The sequence below is a fragment of the Physella acuta genome, unplaced genomic scaffold (genome assembly GCF_028476545.2).
Source record: "Physella acuta isolate Inbredline_101_S28 unplaced genomic scaffold, ASM2847654v3 ptg002494l, whole genome shotgun sequence".
Taxonomy (NCBI): Eukaryota; Metazoa; Mollusca; class Gastropoda; family Physidae; genus Physella; species Physella acuta.
Window position 1 is genome coordinate 26,517 of NW_026733967.1, and position 22,527 is coordinate 49,043.

Below are 22,527 nucleotides of genomic sequence, written 5' to 3' on the forward strand. Positions count from 1 at the left end.
AACACTGCATCATTCCTTTTTTTTTCACTACATCTCACCGAAGATGCGCTTTCCTTTTTTTTTTTTTTTTTAATTTTATATTGATCCTTGAAAGCCTGAAGAAAGTCAGAGGATTTCTAGACAATTCGGACGTATTGCCGGACGCCAAAAAAAAAAGTTGACTTCTCTTTTCTTGAGCTCTCAAGCACTTAATTCACTCTCCCCCATCTAATTACGTCGCATTGTTCGCACCGAACCGGGAAATCCCGTTTCTCTTTCAAAATGTATTAATCCGCGCTTGGCTTGTAGTGTTGCGTTTCGGATATTCCCCAAAACAGGATAACACTCACGCTTGAAGGGGTGAAGGGACGAAGGGGTGGAGAGTCATGTAGTGTTTCAAGCGATGGCTTAATGATGCATTGTACTAGCCTCGCTTTGATCTTACAGGTGATACCGCAAAAAGTGGAAGAGAGGTAGTCAGAATCGGAGGGTTTGTTTATTTTCTTTTCTCCAAGAAGTGTAAGGCTTTGGATGGATTAACAAGAGCGCAACGCATGAATAGACCACGGCCCAAAGGAAAGCTCCCTACAATCACTCATCGTTATGGGGGAAAAATATTTTTACGCACCATAAGAATCTGGAAAATCTTGTTTTTCTTTCCACGGTCTTAACTAGATTCTTTTTACTCGTTGTTGTGGGAGTTACGTCAGATCATATTACCCTGTTCGGGATTTTGAAATGCATTTAGTTTTACGTTTACCTTTTTTAAAGATGGCCTCTGTGATTGGATCAGTGTATGAATGAATGAATGCACATCGCGTTCCTACCTCCAACGTGATGTTTGTTTAGTCATCGCGAATTGCGGTCCCGTGTATCGCGAAAATGTAGATTCATAAGAATTTTGTTTTTTTTTATGCTATGCGTTTCGCGTAGTGAATTTTCAATTAAATCCACATAGACAGTAGATGGTTTATCGGCCTTAGCTGACAAAATACTTCTTTATGTGCGTGTCTGATAGTTGTGCTTTGATCTTTTTTTAAACACAGCAACTTATTTGCCGATGTGAAAGAAACTGTAAAACTGTAGGGTTACATTTTAAGCTGTAAGATTTCACACTGTAAGCTCCTTTATTTTATTTTAAATTTGTATTATGATTTGACAAAACTGAGAATTATTATTCAAAATCTGAGAAAGACACAAGAATTATGATTTTGTTCAGCTTAATTTATATACACATCTATAATAATAGTTTCGCTGTCTATCTATCTATCTATCTATCTATCTATCTATCTATCTATCTATCTATCTATCTATCTATCTATCTATCTATCTATCTATCTATCTATCTATCTATCTATCTATCTATCTATCTATCTATCTATCTATCTATCTATCTATCTATCTATCTATCTATCTATCTATCTATCTATCTATCTATCTATCTATCTATCTATCTATCTATCTATCTATCTATCTATCTATCTATCTATCTATCTATCTATCTATCTATCTATCTATCTATCTATCTGTCTGACAAGAACGCTCTAGAGAAAACACAAGGAAAATAAAAACATGCACAGTAATTCGAAAAACGAAGTATGACGTCGACACATTTAGCGCACAGAGTAGAAAATAATCTCAAGCCGGATAGTGCACACATTGATATGACGTCATTGATTATCGATATTCAATACAAAGGCAATTTGGTCTAATCTAAGTGGTTTGCGTGAAGAGTTTCTTTCATACAATTCTTCGGGTAGGGGCGAAGCCCCACCCCCGCGTAAGAACGTCTGAGCCCCCCCCCCCCCTCCCCAACTCAAAAGAAATTTCCTCATCGATACTCTATAATAAAATTACCGCCTAATTAATGTGTCTAATCTTGAAAGTGGTTTTCTTGCAATGGGACGGTAGACATGTTGTTTTTTTTTTTGGGGGGGGGGGGTGGAGGGGTGGGGGGGGGGGTGGGGGGTGTGGGGGTGGGGGGTGGGGTTGGGTTGGTTTCAGTGTTTCTTTCAGAGTTTTTCCTCCCCGGAGAGGGGTGGGGGTAATTGAAATTTTCGGGGGCGGGGGTAGAATTTTCTGGGAGGGGGCGGACACTGGAAAAAGTATATAATTATATTTCGTTGAATTGGACGGTAGACATGTTTTTTTTGGGGGGTGGGGGTGGAGAGGGGGGGGGGGGTGGAGGGGTGGGGGGGCGGTGTGTGGAGGGGGTGGTGTGTGTGGGGGGTGGGGGGTGGTGTGTGGGGTGGGGGAGTGGGGGTGGTGTGTGGGGGGTGGGTTGGTTTTAGTTTAGAGAAAAGAGACAGCACTATCAACCTAGCGCCCGGTGTATCCTTCCTCAACGGGCCATTTTTCTCGTCTATAATATAAGCGGGCTGAGCGTGTGTCAGTCCTTCTGTCATCGCTATAGATTTTGAAACCATAAAAGTAAACATCGCACCATACTGTGCTTTTCAGTGCACCGCAGTGTCTTATTATAAGTATTAGAGTAGGGTTTGTTTATATAACGGCATAGAGCTATTTTATAATTGCCACTGTTTTTACTTTTTTGCATAACTAAACTGTTTAGTAATTTTGCCAAAGGAGGTAATTTAAAAATAAATTGAACTCACGCTAAAAATGTGAATGCAAAATTGCAAGACGGAATAATTGTGGGAATAATATAATTAGCAAAATGTGAATGCAAATTGTGCAGATGTGGAAGAGGAAATTATTGTTAGAAAATTATAATTAGCATGGATTAATAAAAGGCAAACTTTTATTTATTTTATTCACTGAATGTACTGTTTACTACTTCTAATTTTTAATCAACTATTCCGCACCATTATAGGCGCGTCATCACGTTCATTGGGTGCGCAATGTTTTTAGTTATAAAACTCTATTGTAATTTTTTAAAATTTAAAGTAGGCCTACTGGAAAAAAAATTCGTGAATTGATAAAGTGAAATATGGTAGGTAAACACGGATGTTTTAAATATTGCCTATTATTTATTGTATATTATTTATTATTATTCTATCTTTCGGTTTGTTTTTTCGTTTGTGTTTTTTTTTTGCGTTCGTTTGTGTTGTGTTTATTTTTGTTCTGTTCCAAAGTTGGCACATTTAAAAAAGATTTACCGTGGCGGAGCACGGGATGCAGCTAGTACATATATAATCTTACCACATCGTTAAGCGCTAATAATGATGATACAATTAATCAATTTCGGATAATTGTAGCGTGGGGGTGGGGGTGTTACATATTGAAGAGAAACTCATGCGTATGTTTTATACTTCGAATCCAACTCTTTGGTTCCAGATTTTTAAACTAGCAATAAATTGTGGGGTGTTCTATTAAAAACAGGGTATTCCACCCTTCACAATATCCTACATCCACAATATCCTACATACATTGCTCTTGTGAAAACAGGGCATTACACTCCCCACAATATCCTACATCCACAATATCCTACATCGACAATATCCTACATCCATAATATCCTAAATCCACAATATCCTACACACATTGTTCCATATAACATACCCACGTTACTCCTATCACCCCGTAGATGGAAAGACAACTTTTTTCTTTACCTTTTATCTCCTTCCCTTTACATCATCGCTAGTTATGTTAAAGGTCACGTAACGGCTTTACACCATTGTTGCTGTCGTGAAAAGGTCATCTAACATCACTATTTATAAAACTGTGTTACCGACACAACTGAAGGACGACACACAGATTCGATACAATCTTTTTTTTTCAACTCGTACAAATTGGTGATTTTGTTACAGATTAGCCTACGCCGACGAACTACTATGCAATAAGACTGTAATGGAATAAATTAGAAATTAGCATACGGCGACGATCTATTATGGACATCAGAATGTAATGGAGTAGCTTAGAAAAGCCTTCGTAGACAAACTACTGTGGACAAGAGACTGTAATGGGGTAACTGTTGTAGGCAAGAGACTGTAATGGGGTAACTGTTGTAGGCAAGAGACTGTAATGGGGTAACTGTTGTAGGCAAGAGACTGTAATGGGGTAACTGTTGTAGACAAGAGACTGTAATGGGGTAACTGTTGTAGGCAAGAGACTGTAATGGGGTAACTGTTGTAGGCAAGAGACTGTAATGGGGTAACTGTTGTAGGCAAGAGACTGTAATGGGGTTACTGTTGTAGGCAAGAGACTGTAATGGGGTAACTGTTGTAGGCAAGGGACTGTAATAGGGTAACTGTTGTAGGCAAGAGACTGTAATGGGGTAACTGTTGTAGGCAAGGGACTGTAATGGGGTAACTGTTGTAGGCAAGAGACTGTAATGGGGTAACTGTTGTAGGCAACAGAAGAATACATGACTGCTATGAAATATGTGGTTGAAGCTGTGTCTAGTGGCTGGTGAATCGGGTGCAAGAAATGCTCAATTTTTAACATGTGCCAGTCTGCTTGACTAACACTCGTATACCAAAGAAGACGGACTTAATAGACTGGGTAGTGTGGGCAGTCTCTGACAAACTTAACATACAACCATAAGCAGGGGGAGGCACTTGATATTTTCAGGGGGGGGGGGCGGACACTGGTAAAAGTATTTTTTTTTCTATATAAATTCCATTTCGTTCGGGAGGGGGAGAGATGCCTGGAAGAAACTCTGACCAGACCATAAGAGCGCGAGTGTTTGAAATAAGATTGCGTTTTGCATCAGAAACCTTTCCTAAGCTTTATATAAACATTCCTTTTAAACCCTACGAACCCTAAACTTTAAAAAAACCTACACATCAGCACTACGTATCTTCTAAAACTTACTCTTCAATTCAATTCTACCTACCATAAATTTCAGAAATCTACCTATTAACATTACGTTGACACCTACCCTTCAACTCTAAATTTCAGAAACCTACCCATTAACTCTACGTACCTTAAGATACCTCCCCTCAAATTTACTTACCCTAAATTTCCGAAACCTACCCATCAACTGTACGTACGATACGAAATCTACCCATCAACTCTACGTACCATAAGAAATCTACCCATCAACTCTACGTACCATAAGAAATCTACCCATCAACACTACGTACTATAAGAAATCTACCCATCAACTCTACGTACCATAAGAAATCTACCCATCAACTCTACGTACCATAAGAAATCTACCCATCAACTCTACGTACCATAAGAAATCTACCCATCAACTCTACGTACCATAAGAAATCTACCCATCAACTCTACGTACCATAAGAAATCTACCCATCAACTCTACGTACCATAAGAAATCTACCCATCAACTCTACGTACCATAAGAAATCTACCCATCAACTCTACGTACCATAAGAAATCTACCCATCAACTCTACGTACCATAAGAAATCTACCCATCAACTCTACGTACCATAAGAAATCTACCCATCAACTCTACGTACCATAAGAAATCTACCCATCAACTCTACGTACCATAAGAAATCTACCCATCAACTCTACGTACCATAAGAAATCTACCCATCAACTCTACGTACCATAAGAAATCTACCCATCAACTCTACGTACCATAAGAAATCTACCCATCAACTCTACGAACCATAAGAAATCTACCCATCAAATCCCAGAAATCGCCCCTTCAACTCTAGCTGCCCTTGTCCCTTTCAATCTACAAGAGTTTCGAGTTGACCTAAGGCAGTCGTATAAAGCCCTACTGTGCAAACAGCGAGTAGCCCGCAGTAAATGGTAGAAAAATATTTATGCATCAATTGAACGGAACTATACCGCCCTGCCAGCTAACTAAATATCTAAGGTTTTCGGATAATACGGTATTTATTGCATTCTGAATGAACTCTTCATTTGGCATTGTGATTTTGGTTGAGGGTTAGATGTTTTGGTTTTATACCAGGTCATGAATAAGCCAATGTATAGGGTCGGTGTGGTCAGACCGGTAAAGCTTATGGTTGCAAAACGAAAAGTCCCAGGTTAGAACCCTCGGGTAGATGAGGCTCGGTAGCTGGGGCCAGTGCCAAAATCTAACAACTGTTGCCTTATAGTTCGTTTATAGAAGATTATGGAAGCAAATCCAAAAAGCCTTAAATCTGAGTCAGCGGCCTTTATGGCGCATAACAGGCGGACTGGTAGTATTTTATTGTGTTGGTATTCCGTTCATCTTTACAATTAAGAACGTAGAAGAAAAAGCTGATGTATTCTTAAATATTTTCTATTGAAGTTTTTCCTTAAAAAATTCTAAGATTTTGATTGTAGTTTTGTGACTGACTGATAATGGTTGAAATAAAAATAAATCAAAACTTTTTGAGTTATTAAACTTTGATTAAATCTAAAGCAATCCTTAATTTTACTTTTTTTTTAAATTTTAACATAAATTTAAAAAATGAAATACATCTATGTACATTTTAGAAATTGCTATATCCCTAACGATTGTTTTCGATGAAGACCAACAGTCGAAATGTGGATATTTTCGCTCTGTGTTCTCAATTGTCACAGCATAAAAACAATGACCACACGTTAGATTGAGAAGAAAAAGTGTATAAATATTCTAGCCTATCTTCAACCAGCACACAACCTTATACAAAAATCTTTCGTTTAGTCGACCTTTTTGTTTGCTTTATCAAAATATCCATCTCCTCTTATATTCCCCTTACCCCCCCCCCCCCCCTCCTCACCCCACCATAAATACCCATGCATGAAAGTAGATCTGATCCTCCCTCGGGCTGTTTTCACACTTACCCTTCCGCCCCATCAATCACTGCGTCCCTACTGCTTTCCCCTCTCGTGATTGTTCGAGGATTATCGCTGGAACACGAGATCACCGACCTACGACGAGAATCCCATACAAGTTACGCGGGGGATAATTTCTGGCTATTCCTTGAACCATTCTCTCCCCTCACCAAAAAAAAACCCGCGTACGGTCAAGAGGACGCAACAAAACAGCGCTGGTCAAGGGGAGATAACAATAGTACGATAGAGTTAGCTATCTTCACTATCATTACAAGGCCCTTGAGAAACACGGCGGTAATTTGGAGTTGTCTTTCTTTGAGTCCGGTTTCCTTGGCTTGATAAGACGGGCTTGAGATCGCCATCGTCTTGTTGTCTTTGATGTCGCACAAAAGAAACCGAGAAAGGAAAGAAGAAAAAAAAGTCAATTGGTTTTTGCGGCGTCTGAACCGCCTCGATACCTTCACCGCTAATAACACTCAAAGTCTAGACCTGTCGTCTCAGCCAATCAAAGTCAGCAAGCTGCTATGTCACATGATCTAGGTAAACCGCGTGCGTCTAATTATAAAAACCACGTGACTTTTAGTATATATTTTCACTCTCGCTCAAGACTCTAGTAGTTAGGTGTGGTTAGGTTATTTAGCACGCACGTAAAACTCGGAACAGTGATTTCACTACGATAGTGTCTAGTATTAGTGCAATCTGTAAGAAAAAAAAAAGTGTGAAGTCTAGAATTAATCTGTAGCTTTAAGTGTAATTTAGAGAAAATATATTACCAATCGAAGCCGTACTTACCATTGTAAAACAGCAAGATCAACCCGGAGAGTGTAAAAACCATAACTTTGATAACGTTGCTTGGTGTTGCCTCCCTTGTGTTTACAACTTGTGTAGCAGCGCCTGAAAGATTTATGCCCCCTTGCTATCAGCTGTTTGCCGAGGGACTACGACTTCCGCTCATTTGGTTCGTACACTAATGTTTATCTTTTCAGCCGATTGATTAATTGTTGTTTGTGGTCTGGCTAATCCCGGGTTGCTGGTGGGTTTTGGGGTGGTATTTTTTGCTCCACTGTGTAATGTTATCCGGAAAGATATCGTGTAGATGGGTTTGTCAGTTTGCTGTAGGTTGTCGCATGTAATGCAAAGTTTAGCCGGTTGTATACCATTCAGTGTCATCTGATAGGTTTCAGCCTTTTTCGGGTTGTTTTTTTTTTAAATATTAATAAGGGGCGGGGGTAGGGCGTATCCCTATTAGGTGGGATTTTTTTTTTTTTTTTTTTTTTTTTTTTAATGTTGTGTCCTCTTTTTTTTTACATCGGAAGTGAAATATGTATATTTGTATATGTATCTAGTAAATCATTGAGTAATGTTTTTTTTTTGGTGTGTGGTTATGTTAAAGATAAGGACAAATCTCGAGCCCCCCCCCCTCCCTATCCCCACTGCTAATGGAGTTTGTGTAATATTTAGGACATGGGTACGTCTGGGGTCAGTTATGGGTTTAAGCAATCGTTATCCGGCAGTACTAAGGTTTCTAGTGAACGTAATAACGAGTTCAGTCTATACTTGTAGTGTGTATCATGTATGCATGTACCTATTGACCAACTTTGTCCATACGTAAAACGTATATGTTGTTCAATTGCTTATGTATCGACTAGTTCAGTCTATATTTATAGTGTGTATGTTGTATGCATGTATGTATCGACCAACTTTGTCAATACCTACAACGTATATGTTTGTCTATATGTATGATGTGTAGGTCGTATTCATGTATGTTTAGACCTAGTTAGTTAATACCCACAACGTATATGTTGTTCTATTGTTTATATATTGAACAGTTCAGTCTATATGTATATGTGTGTAGATTGTATGCACACATGTATAGAGCAAGTTTGTCAATACCTACAACGTATATGTTGTTCTATTGTTTATTTATCGACTAGTTCAGTCTATATGTAGGATGTGTAGGTCGTATTCATGCATGTTTAGACCACGTTGGTCAATACCTACAACGTATATATTATTCTATTGTTCATGTGTTGAACAGTTTATTCTAAATGTATATATGTGTATGTTGCATACACATATGTAAAGAGCAAGTTAGTCAATACCTACAACGCATAGACTTTTCTCTCGGTTATGCATATACTAGTTCAGCCTGTATTTATGGTGGGAAGGTTGTATGCGTGTGTATATTGACCAAGTAAGGCAATACATACACCATATAATATGTTGTTCTCTCGTGTGTTTGTTGATTCACTAGCCATACAATGGGTTATATGTAGTGTAACAATTGTGAGTCACCCTAAATCGGACAAGCTATAATTGCTATAATTCCAGTCATGATCTGATTATAAATCAATGCATCCTAATAAGAAGGACATAGGTCTAAAAGTATTCGGTAATAACATTATTAAGTTGTACTAAACTCAAGTATGAAGTTTGCTTATTGAGGTGCATACTTGTAAACCTTACAAAATAACATGATTACGTCTCTAGTTTTTCATTTATAGCAGTGGTGTCCAAAACAACTGTAGCTTCTTAATTAACTTGATCAACTAGTTGACCATACTTTCTCTAGCATAGGCCTGTATGTTTCTTGTTAGGCATAACATCCATATAATTCCTTTATCATACATATTCAATACTTTGTTAAACATCCATATTCACACTTAGGGGTCGTCCATAAATGACTTCATACTCGTAAGAAGGTAGAGGGGGGGGGGTCATTAATTTTGTGACGGCGTTTGATGAGGGGGAGGATGGGGGTCAGATGGTGTGACGTCACACTTTTGCATTATAAAAAAGCAATGTTAGAAAACGAATTTTAGCTGTTATTTCGCGTTTTAGAAAACTGTTTTAATCAATTGTAATAGAAATTGGTTAAAATGCTTTCTGTTGATAGAGTTCACACAAGATTTTGGAAAAAAATATCGCATTTTAAGGAAAAATCAACTGCAATTTTGTGTGTGTGTGGGGGGGGGGGGGTTGTAGGCTGAGATGGACGTCATTTTATGGTGGGGGGGGGGGGGTTGGCTTTTTGTGACGATGTTTGACGGAGGGGAGGGGGAGGAGGTAAAAATCGTCAAAATAAAGCGTGATGTGATTTATGGAGGACCCATTAGTCTAATCGATATTTCATAATTGGTTGTACATATATTTTATATTTGGTCTACCATATATAATTTTGATATTTGGTATGCTATTTATACTTCATAGTTGACCAAGAGTTAGAAATAAAACCTCTTTATCCACTCACAACAAAGACATTTTTAAAGCTGATAAAAATCTTAATTTCAATTCGGACATGCGATCTCAGGTGAGGTCCGAACAGCGTTTAGACACTACCCTCTGGCTAGTCTTTGTTAGCGCGTCTAGCCGGACCACACACTTGGCCCGACCCCTGGGTCCTATCTGGCCATCTTTATGACCTCTGGCCATATAATGTTGGCCATATAATGTTGGCGACACTTGGCGTTGGTTTCTGTGTTGCTATGAGACAAAGTTGACTCGACATGTTTATAGTGCCTGTATGGACGTTTCCGTTAAATGTGTAGATAGGTTGGTTATCTCTAAAAATATCGCAAGTCTAAGCCTACACGTATTCTAGACTATAGGTAGCCTGTAGGTCATGACCTCTGTTCTGTCTCCAGAGTTTCTTCCAGGCATCTCTTCGGGGGGGGGGGGGGGGAGGGGGGGGGGGGGGCAAAGCTCCCCCGAAAATTGTTTACTTTTAACAGTGTCCGCCCCCCGCCCCCCCCCCCCCGAAGAAAGTCTACCGCCCCCCCCCCACCCAAAAATTTCAAGTGCCCCCCCCCCCCCCCCCCCGGAGAAAAAAGTCTGGAAGAAGCACTGTCTGTCTCCGCCTGCCGTTTATAGCACGGCTGGTTCGTAAAGTGGAGCATACGTAAATCGAAGCGTTGATAATAGGAAAACTAAAGTTGAAACAGACATACTAAACCGTAACGTCCCGAGTTTGAACCACCGGGCAGATGAGGCTCGATGGCTAGGGACAACAACCCGCCTAGGAGAGACAACTCCAAAATCAAACAACTGCTGCCTTGTAGTTTTTGTTGTGGACAAAGGCTATGGAAGCAAATAAAAAAAAGCCGGTTGAAATCGGGGCTTATATAGCCAACAACACGTTGATATATTATTCTTGTGTTGGAAGAAATCGACGATTGCATTAACCTAAACCTATTCCTTATCCTAGCTACATGATAAATAGACCCTAAAGCATAAAGGAGAAAAAAAAACACGTTACAAGGATGTATTTTTTTCTTATAAACTGCTCTTATTTTTAAACACCAGTAATTTTTTAAGAGCCCGCACACAAAAGCCAATGTTACATTTTCTTATAAAACAGAATTATAAAAAACTGTTCGCGAAGCCACATCAGAAATTGGCGGTATTCTCGTCTCCTGCGGGGCGCCTTTAGCATCGCACCCGACCCCGGGCGCGATTTCCAAGGCAGTGTAGAGTTACCCGAACAATACCCCCGGGGGCAGGTGGGCACGCCCACTCTGTAGGTGTCCCCGGGAGGGTACGGGGGTGTTTGCGTCAACTGCTACGTGTTTAAAAAATCCTTCACCAAGAACACTACCCGGAGACTGCGTGATTAGTTTTTAAACTGCTCGCTCCAGTGGCGTGCAATGTGGTTGTAGAGTAGGGTCTGGCAGGGGTTATATTTTCCCAGTGGCGTAGCTAGGTTTGGGCGAGGTGGTGGTCCGCCCCGCCGACATAATCATTATACATCGGGTATTTTGAAGTGAAATTCGAAACAGTAATAACTTAGCACTAATATGTAGGGAAGAACCTTGTTCTGTATATGCATTGGCCGTAAAAGAACATGTTCATGAATACACACAAAGTAAATAGCCTAGAGGTAAGTTCTCATGGGGCGAAGTTGTCAGAACCGGAACGGATTTAAATTAAGTTTAAAGATATCAGGACTCCATTGAAAATATCACAAGTTCTATTTATATCTTGTTTTAGTTCTTCGGCTACATTTTTTGAACGTTTAAAATTCTTGCGACAAAACTGCAGCCTACCCCTGATTGAGATCTTCTGGCTGTTGCCTCCGCCTTAATTAGGGGTTTCAAATTACAGCCGTCCCGTTAATTTGTAGCTTCTGACAATAGACTACACCTTATTTGAGAGCGAACGGATATGGATTGGTCCGTTTCTAAACTAACAAGACAGGCCCTCAACTGTGATCTGCAGGGCAAAAGGAAAAGAGGCCGACCATATAAAATCTGGAGACCAAGAAGATTGAATACACATGGGGACAGCTGGAGAGACTAGCCCAGGACAGAGTTGCATTGAAAGCTCTTGTCAGCCGCCTATGTCCCAGTAGGTCGACAGGCTAACCTAACATAATCGAATGGAATTGTAGCAACCGCTTACCCTAAAATCCGCTATTTGAATGGAGATTAACTATGGATATGCTTAGTCAATACGCTTTGTACTAGTTACTTAATCCTACACCTGTTCCAAAAGCTGACTTCTAATTCAGCATATACCAATCGGGCATAGCATATACTAATTGGGCATGTAGTGTAGACAAAAAATTACTCATGTGTGTGTACTTTATTTATCAGATTAAAAGTTATTATTAGAATAGCTTTTAAGATATATCTTCCTTCTGCATTGAAGAACAGAAAATAGCATGTTGTAATGTCCTTAGTTTCGTCAAACTTCATCTTAGAAACATAAACATTCGCTGGTTGTACGAAAACATTGCTACGCGCAGCTAATTTTCGTATTTGCTGATAACTCCTTAGCTTCGCCTTCTTTAACGTAACCCCACTCAAACTGTCTGAAATTTTTTTTTTTAAAGACAGCCATCATAATAAACCTACAGTCAAGTCATGCCACTATTCGCTTATCAACTTTTGTGCTATCAAAGCTTTTTAAAAAATCTGGCGTACTGCACAAACTCTAAACCAGCATGTTGCCAGCTTGTCTGATGTTTTACATTTTTTTTTTTAAATTTCTTTTAAAGTTAATGGCACAGCTTCAAAACAGTCATTAAACAATCACAAAACAAACTCCCCCATACATAAAAAACAACTCGAGAAAGTGGTGCTTTATTTTTTCAAGACGATTAATTTTTAAGAATTTTCTTCTCTTTGATAACACGATTCACGCATTATTCCAACGAAGAAAAGTTTAATTCTGTAGTTGAATATGTTGATGCTAATTGATTCATAAAAGGATAAATTCTATCCCCCCTCTTGAACTCGACGAGATAGTTATCTCCCTTTCACCTAGCTTATACACACAAAGCTCCTTAAATATGGAATAAGGGGCCGCAACTCAACCGCGGATTTAGAGTCGCGGGATCGCAGGACAAAATGTTGGTCACACGAATTTAAGACAGGTTTTTTGGCTTTTGCTTAAAGTTAATTCATTCGGCATTTTATTGCTATTAAATGTAGTATGTCTATTACAAAGCTTCTAAGCTATAAATATATATAGGACAACATAATAAAAGATGGAACCCAGGGATTTTTATTTTTTATTAAACTGTACAATAGCATTGATTCCTTGGAAATACAATTTCTGTACATTTTTAACGATAACTAACAATTTTTGTTTATCGATGTCTGTGTTATTAATGTCTCATGGTTGAGTTAAAACAAAAACATTTTTAGACGTGTTTAGACCAGGGGTCGGCAACCTGCGGCTCGCGAGCCGCATGCGGCTCTTTTGATATCAAGATGCGGCTCTTTAGCTCCTTGCTCAAATATTAATAATCTTAATCAAAACAAATAAAATATTTGAAATAAAAAATGTTAGTGGCTCTTTAAAACCAGGGAAATTTTGAAAATTGTAACTTTTGGCTCTTCCGCTTCAAAAGGTTGCCGACCCCTGGTTTAGACAAAAAGGAAACATTTTTAAAGGAAATTTAAACTTAGCTTGATATTGCAATGTTTACCTATTGCAAAGACATGCAGGTGTTTTAAAATACCCACCCGATAGGTTAATTAAACCATTCAATGTTACAAGATTTTTCCATATATATATATATATATATATATATATATATATATATATATATATATATATATATATATATATATATATATATATATATATATATATATATATATATATATATATATACATATCCCTCCCCCCAAAAAAAAACCCCATTAAAAACTACCATCAGCGGTAGTATATCAGTGCATGTGTGAGTGTTAATAAACTAATATGTTGTGTAGTATTAGGTTGGTGGATGTGTGCTTACATAGAGTGCTAAATGGTTGTATGCGTGTATTAAGTGCTAATAGGTTGTGTGCTTTCATAGTATGTAAATAGGTTGTGTTTATTTATTTAGGGTGATCATAGGTTGTGTGCTTACATAGGGTGTTAATAGGTTGCGTACTTATCTAGGGCGTTAATAGGTTGTGTACGTATATAGTGTGCTAATAGGTTGTGTACTTACATAGGGTTTTTAATGATAGGCGTTTTTCACACGTCGTAGAACAAAATCTGGATAACCTTGAACTTTGAACTTTTAGACCTAAATTTTTTTTCTATCTCTATTATATCCTCATCTTCCCACGTCTAAACCAAACATAAATGAATAAAATAACTGATACCAACCTTTCATTTACAGTTTAAAAAAAAACAAACGTTAAGATTGTAATTACAGAAGTCAAGCGTATTAAAGTTCAGTGACCCTGTTTACCTATTGTCATGTAAATAGGACAATCTACGACCAAACCTGACCGTGTAAATCGAGCGTAACACGGTACATCAAGGCGACGACTATTTGACACGCATGGCGTCGCTCCGACCAGCAACACTGGGCCTCTGTAATCCTATATAACACAATCGTGAAAAAAACACAATTTGCCCGCAGCGAGGAACAGCCCGAAACGCGCGGACGTGGAAGAAGTCGTGGTAGAACGGAACTGTACCGGACTGAGGTAGAGCGTCGTGGATAGTTTATGGAGTGACGCCTAGACGTATCTGATCGGGTTTGGGTATGTTGATACTTTGGAGGAGTTGATACGTAAGGGAGTTTGATACGTAGGGTAGGTGTTGATATGATACAGGGATTTATTGATACGTAGGGTAGGTTGATACGTAGGGTAGGCGTTGTTATGTAGGGTAGGTGTTGATATGATACAGGGATTTGTTGATTAGTAGGGTAGGTTGGTACGGGGATGTGTTTATCCATAGGATAGGTTGGTACGTATGGTATGTGTTGATACGTAGGGTAGGTTGATATGGTTGATACGTAGGGTAGGTTGATATGGTTGATACGTAGGGTAGGTTGATATGGTTGATACGTAGGGTAGGTTGATATGGTTGATACGTAGGGTAGGTTGATATGGTTGATACGTAGGGTAGGTTGATACGTAGGGTATGTTGATACGCAGAGTAGGTTGATACGTAGGTTAGGTTAATACAGGGATGTGTTGATAAGTAGGGTAGGTTTTGATACAATGCGTAGGTTGATATTTGTGCGTGTTGATACTCTGGGCTAGAGAGTCGTCAACCGTAAAGACCTAGATGATGTTTAACGGTAGTTAGTAATGAAATTTGAGTCAAGTATGAAATCAACCAGCTGTAGAGTAGCTAGAGTGTTACGGTGTGGGGGGGGGGGTGCTGCTCCTAGCACAGCAGGACTACCCTAAGCTACCCTGCAATACCATACACTTCAAAATACAGCATTAGACATGACTACAATAACATACACTATACTACGCTACCATACAATTTTAAATGCGGCCTTAGACCACGCTACACTACCAAATGCTACACTAAGCTACCATTCACAAATAAACGTTATCTGAACACCGTACACTACAATACTATACACTATCTTACACTACTAATACAAGACCTTAGACCATCCTACACAACAGCACATAACCATACACTGCACTAGAGGAAGCGAGCCAAACTACCCTTCACTAACCGACACAGCAGTAGCGGTCTAAACTACCCTGCACTACCCTAAACTACATTACACTGCCTTAACTACCCTACACTGCCCGACACAACTAAAGCCGACTTTGACATCCGCCGGCGCCGAAATACACCAACAAATCACTTCCGGGTCTCCAAACAACATTTAGCCGAAAAGTCAACCACCCCCCTCCCCCCACCCCTCACACACACGCACACAAACACACACTACCCCGTGTTATCTTGTCAGTGTGTCCCCCACCCCACGCTTGACGAAACATCTAACTTTCAAATCCCCATTTTTATTTTTAATCTTCCGATTCCCAACCCTAACATTCAGCATGTAAGGATAAGACCCCCCCCCCTCCTCATTTGTTACTTCTATTCACCCTACGTTCACCATATTTAATAACTTTCATTTTTCCCCTCTCGTTCTACAGCTCAGTCGTTGACTCGCACGAGAAAGGGAGAGAAAAAAAAAACAACCTCGACCTGTCTAGCGAGACTTGGCTCTAAGTGGGGTCAATCGCGCTTATCAAAACCAGGGGGCCACAACACTACTGTTCAACACTAGACAGGTAGAATATTTATACCTTAACGGCTGGTGTGTTGACATTGGGAAACCACGATGTTGGAGGCGAGTGTGTGAGAGTGTAGCCCTAACAAACTCAGGCACATCAGGATTTAGCTTCAAGGACCTAGAGATACATTTGAATAATCTCTGTTGTGAGGCTTTTACCCTAACAAAGTCAGGCAAAGCAAGATTTAGCTTCAAGGATCTGGAGATAGATTTGGATAATCTCTGTTGTTTTATATGCGAGGCTTTCACCCTAACAATTCAAGGCAATTTCATGATTTTGCTTCAAGGACCTGGAGAAAGATTTGGATAATCTCTGTTGTTTTTTTAAGTGAGGCCTTAACCTCAACAAACTCAAAGCAAATAATGTTTTTATTTCGTACACCTGGAGAACAATTTGGATGACTTTACTTTTTTTTTAAAAATCAAGATTTCCTCTACACATTTCAACTGGTTAAAAAACGTGTAAAAAACACGCTATCATGTTTTTAAAACTTTCAATCAACAACAAACTCCAAGAAATAACATCGTGTTTTTAACCAGGGTTTTGCTGATTTTATTTTTCTTGGACCTCAGTTTTTCATCAAAGGATACCCACAGCGCGTAACGCATGATCGATGATGCAGATTAATTATTGTGGTTTAATTAGGGGAGCCTTGAAATTTTGTTACTAAGCCATGGTATTAAGGTAAGCAATGTTTAACTTTTTATTTTTTCTTTCTTATTTCGGTTAGTGTTACAGCATTCTCGCAGACAGTGTTTCTTCCAGACTTTTTTCTACGGGGGGGGGGGGGGGGGGGTCAAAAATTTACGGGGGTGCGGATACTGGTAAAAGAATATTTTCTATATAAATTCCATTTCGTTCGGAGGGGGGGGGGGGTAGACTTTCTTCGGGAAAGAGATGCCTGGAAGAAGCTCTGCTCGCAGATTTTAGTGATATGCTTTTGAAACTCGAAAACCGTAATAGACAGGAGTTATAGTAGCAATGAAGAACACAATATTGTGTTTCATTTGTTGCGGTTTGTTGCTTTGTTTCTGTTTGACGTGTAGATTGTAGCCTTCGATTTCTGTAGAGACATCCTTGGCTTCTTACTTCGGCCTTGTCAGTTATTGATTGATTGTTTGTGTCATAAAATTACTTGAATGTACTACAGTATTGTTTCATTTTGGAATTATTTGACTGTGCCCTGGTATTTCTTGTGCCCAAGTAATTCTTCTTGTCTGTGCCCTATTATTTCTTGATGTATGCCCTAGTAATTTTTGTATTGTGCCTTAGTTATTGTTTATTGTGCCTTAGTACTTCTTGATCGTGTCCTTGTATTTCTTGATTTTGTCTTAATATTTCTTGATTGTGCCCTAATATTTTATTGAATGCACCCTTGTATTTCTTGATAAAGCTTCATTATTTCCTGATAAAGCCAAATCATTTCTTTATTAAACCTCATTATTTCCTTTTGTCTAAGTATTTCCCGACTGCACTATAGTATTGCCCATATGCTCCCTTCTATATTTTTACGATGACCAAGTATAGTTTGTCTATGTTCGAGTAGGACTCATCAAATTATAAACCACCAAATTGATGTCAGTATCAACCTAAACCATGGACAATTTTTTTTATAGCGGTCGGTGACTATTGCATCTTCCTACAAACAAGACTGTCATATAGTTGTAATCTAGTGTCTAAGTTTCTAGATCTAGAACACGAATAAGAGATATGGTCTGTATAGAAGTATGCGAGTCAATAAAATCCTGAAACCGCTACAAACAATACACCCGTTAAATAAAACCCTTTATTAAAAAAAAGCTACGGTACCGTAAACGTAACTATTATACCTCCAAACCTTGAATTCTCGCGTTGTTTTTATACAACGTCCCCTCTCCACAACCCAAATGTATAACAAAGATGGCATAATCCTCCATGGCTCTTACGCTCTGCCACCCCCTACCGCCAATCTCCCCCTTCACTGTACAAAAATAACAAGATTGAATAACCACAAAACTTCGACTTTGAATACTCTAATCTTGAGATTCCTACTCCACTCATACCCTATATAAAATACATTTAATGAAGTTGTATATGAACAAACAGACCATCATTGTCTAGTCCTGAATTATCCTCGCTTCATTCTGTCTCTGTTTTCTTAATACACTTGACACGTAAGTCAATTGGCTCTTGTAGATTTTTTACATCTCTTCAAATCGACGAGGCATTCCAGTGAATTGTCCACGTTACTTTGAATGGTTATCTAACTCCCCAATCAGACTATCTCTGCGTTAAATCTTTTTTATGACCCTCCTGAGTGCCTCATAAATGACATTTCTTTTGAAGCAAGAGGATCTCTTTTTTTTATAGCTTTAATATTTTCAAAATGTAATAGCCCCGATGCAGTGTAATTGCTCCTGCTCCATAGAATCGGTCTGTTTAGAACCTCGCTAACGCGGGTGGCCCTAGAGGAGGGGACTGGGAGGGACCGGGAGGGACACGTAGACACCCCAGGGAGTGTAGTTTAAAGCTGTGTTAATTTTTTTTTCATCCCTCTTCTATTGAAAAAAAAAATTCCATTCGTATTTTATTCACGAATATCTAATTTCCATATTTAACGTTTATTATTTTTTAATTGACTTGATTGTTGTGCGTGTTCTTAAAAAATATTATTCGTGATAATTTTTTTAAGATAAAATCAATGGAAATGAAATTGTATAATTAACGTTTGTCAGTATAGAGCAATAAAAAGGTCAAGGTCATGTAAACGATTAACAAAGAGATCTAGTTATAACTGGATTTTAGCGTTGATGAATACATTTTAGAATGTAAGGCATATTTTTTTTTACTAGCATTTCACAGATTACAATGTCATTTTAAACATTTAAGGCACACATTTTTTACTAGCATGTTCCTGATTACTCATTTAATAATGCTAGGCTAATTTTTACAAGCTTTTATTTAACTCACTTCCTCTGTCTGTCGTAAGTCTGTCTTGACGGAAACGCAGGAGTGAAAATTCGGACAGTTCTACTTGACCGACACGATTCACAGTTGGCACGTGGGTCAAGACATGAAGACAATGCAATCTGAAACTAAATTTGACTTAATTGGATGCCTAATTGATTTTTTATGAATTAATTAAAATTTGGACCGAATTAGTAGGCATGTCTAGCCAACCACACCACACGCGTCATCAATAGCTGCGCCATCACGACCACGTAATGGCTGCGTTCAAAAACCATTGCGCGCCTACTGAACGTGATATTCAGTAGGCGCGCAATGGTTTTTAGTCATGTAACTCTATTGTAGATAAAACATGTAAAGTACTGAAAAAAAATTCATAAAAAACGTTTTAATAACAAGCTTTTATGTAATGATGCACTAAAAAGTAGAAAATAAATTATAGACTACTATTTAAATAACTATAAAGAAAAGCGTGGGTGTCTTCCTTAACATTAGTAAAGGTATCCAATAGATACTAAAGTGACCCACGCTTTTCTTTATAGTTATTTAAATAGTAGTCTATAATTTATTTTCTACTTTTTAGTGCATCATTACATAAAAGCTTGTTATTAAAACGTTTTTTATGAATTTTTTTTTTATTACAAGCTTTTATTTAACTCACTTCCTCTGTCGTCAGTCTGTCGACAGTCTGTCTAGATAGAAACGCAGGAGTGAAAATTCGGACAGTTCTACTTGACCGACACGATTCACAGTTGGCACGTGGGTCAAGACATGAAGACAATGCAATCTGAAACTAAATTTGACTTAATTGGATGCCTAATTGATTTTTTATGAATTAATTAAAATTTGGACCGAATTAGTAGGCATGTCTAGCCAACCACACCACACGCGTCATCAATAGCTGCGCCATCACGACCACGTAATGGCTGCGTTCAAAAACCATTGCACGCCTACTGAACGTGATATTCAGTAGGCGCGCAATGGTTTTTAGTCATGTAACTCTATTGTAGATAAAACATGTAAAGTACTGAAAAAAAATTCATAAAAAACGTTTTAATAACAAGCTTTTATGTAATGATGCACTAAAAAGTAGAAAATAAATTATAGACTACTATTTAAATAACTATAAAGAAAAGCGTGGGTGTCTTCCTTAACATTAGTAAAGGTATCCAATAGATACTAAAGTGACCCACGCTTTTCTTTATAGTAATTTAAATAGTAGTCTATAATTTATTTTCTACTTTTTAGTGCATCATTACATAAAAGCTTGTTATTAAAACGTTTTTTATGAATTTTTTTTAGCATTTACCTGATTACAATGTTCTTGATTTGGGGCGGAGGAAATAGGGGTGGGATGAGGTTGGACGTTTGGTTTAGGCAGTAAGCTAGTGTTTAGGGATAGAACTGGTCAAGTTTAGGGATAGAACTTTGTTCAAGTTTAGGGATAGAACTTTGTTCAAGTTTAGGGATAGAACTTTGTTCAAGTTTAGGGATAGAACTTTGTTCAAGTTTAGGGATAGAACTTTGTTCAAGTTTAGGGATAGAACTTTGTTCAAGTTTAGGGATAGAACTTTGTTCAAGTTTAGGGATAGAACTTTGTTCAAGTTTAGGGATAGAACTTTGTTCAAGTTTAGGGATAGAACTTTGTTTAAGTTTAGGGATAGAACTTTGGTCAAGTTTAAGGATAAGTGAAGTTGCCCTCTCAAACGATACTTGAAATGGCGTCTATTTATTTCTGTAACCTCGGCATATGAAGGAGTCAGCGTTATGTATCCATTAGAACCGAGTGGACTAGCCATCACGGCCCATACACCAAACTGGCCACTATGGCCAAACTAGCCGTCACGGCCCAACAACCAAACAGGCGACTATGGCCAAACTGGCCACTATGGGCCACCAACCAAACGAGCAATCACGGCCCATCTAACTGGCCACTATGGCCCACCAAATATCTAACCCGTCAATTATTTCCCATTCATACATGCAAATGTAACAACCCACTCTAAAAGTAACCTAACATACACACGAAAAGCAGTGTATTACACTGTCCACAAAAACTTCATAGTCTAAAAAAAATCTTTGATGCTAATGCTCTGTGTTTACATAACAGTGGCTCTAAACTCTATAGGTAAACCCAGACACCACGATCCACCATTGTAAGGACTATAAATAAAACATTCTCCGATTGGCTACTTTACCATCACTCGCGTTTTGAAGCTTTCCGGGATGAGGGCGAAATTAAGAATTCAGCCGATGTTACAACTTTTTTTTTTTGTACGACTGCTAGTCGTGACTAGATTTAAACGCGTGTTAGGACCCTGGGTTATTGAGAACAAGCAAATATTTACTTTTCGTTTTCTTTGTAATAAAACGTGATCTACACTTTGAACTTGTAGTTACGGTTTTTTTTGTTGAATATTTTCCTTTTTATAAAACATGATAGCCACTTTGAACTTGGTAAAGGTTTTTTTTTTTTTTTTTTTTTTGTTCTGAACATTTGTTCCATTTTTATTTTTGGTGTTGAAATCGCAATTTTAAACTCTACCCTGGTCCCTAAATTTGAGCTTACTCATAAACCCACACCAAAACCTAACCCAAACCGAAATACCGATAGCTATAGAAAAAAGACCGATTCTAGCCGGAATAAGATCGCATGCGCAGTAGAGAGAAACTAGGCCCACCGCGGCGATGTTTTCGATGGTACTGCGCATGCGTGTGTTTACAACCGCAGAAACCCTAACACCAGCCCTAATCCTATCCCTATCCCTAATCCTATCCCCAACCCTAAACCCTAGCCCTAATCCTGTCCCTAATCCTATCCCTAACCCTATCCCTGCCTAACCCTAATCCTATCCCTAACCCTCATTCTAACCCTAACCCTAGCCATAGGTCACTGCGCATGTATTTTGCCGACTAAGTGGAGACGTTGGGGAGAAAAATCTTCTTCCGAGTAGTCACTTCGATAGAAAAAAACTATCTGCATACGGTATATACTTTATTTCACTGCTAGCGACTATAGATTAAACTTTTAGCACATAGATTATCTTTCGCTAAACCAAAAAAAGGACAAATTCATTTTCAGGTACACATCTTTCTGGTTAGCAGTCTAGCTTCTACATCTAGGCTACCCCGTCCCTAAAAAAATTTTTCATTCCCAGAAGTCCTTTCTTACGTTGCCGCACTGTTCAAATCAAATTATTATGATCCTTTCTTTATTTGAGGTTTGTTCTAGGTAACACTAAAAAGACTAAATCGCTGTTTTATTTGTAAGGGACTTTCTATTTTTGTTATCTACACCAGTCTCTCTACGCCTGTTAAAATTGGATTTGAAAATAAGAGTGGAGTGGAAAAAGGGAGAGTAATGGATGTGAAAAAGCTGTCTTTTGAACTCATAAAAAGAATAAAATCTCAATTATAGA

General features: G+C 38.5%; 1 long non-coding RNA gene across 1 annotated transcript in view; it reads left to right on the forward strand.

Moving 5' to 3' along the window:
* Positions 1–16,573, forward strand: part of LOC131933402 (uncharacterized) — a 38,006-nt gene extending 21,433 nt beyond the window's left edge. The window contains exon 2 of the long non-coding RNA XR_009384952.1: positions 16,022–16,573. This is a non-coding gene — a long non-coding RNA (uncharacterized LOC131933402). The remainder of the gene's footprint in view (positions 1–16,021) is intronic.
* Positions 16,574–22,527: the final 5,954 nt, after the last annotated feature.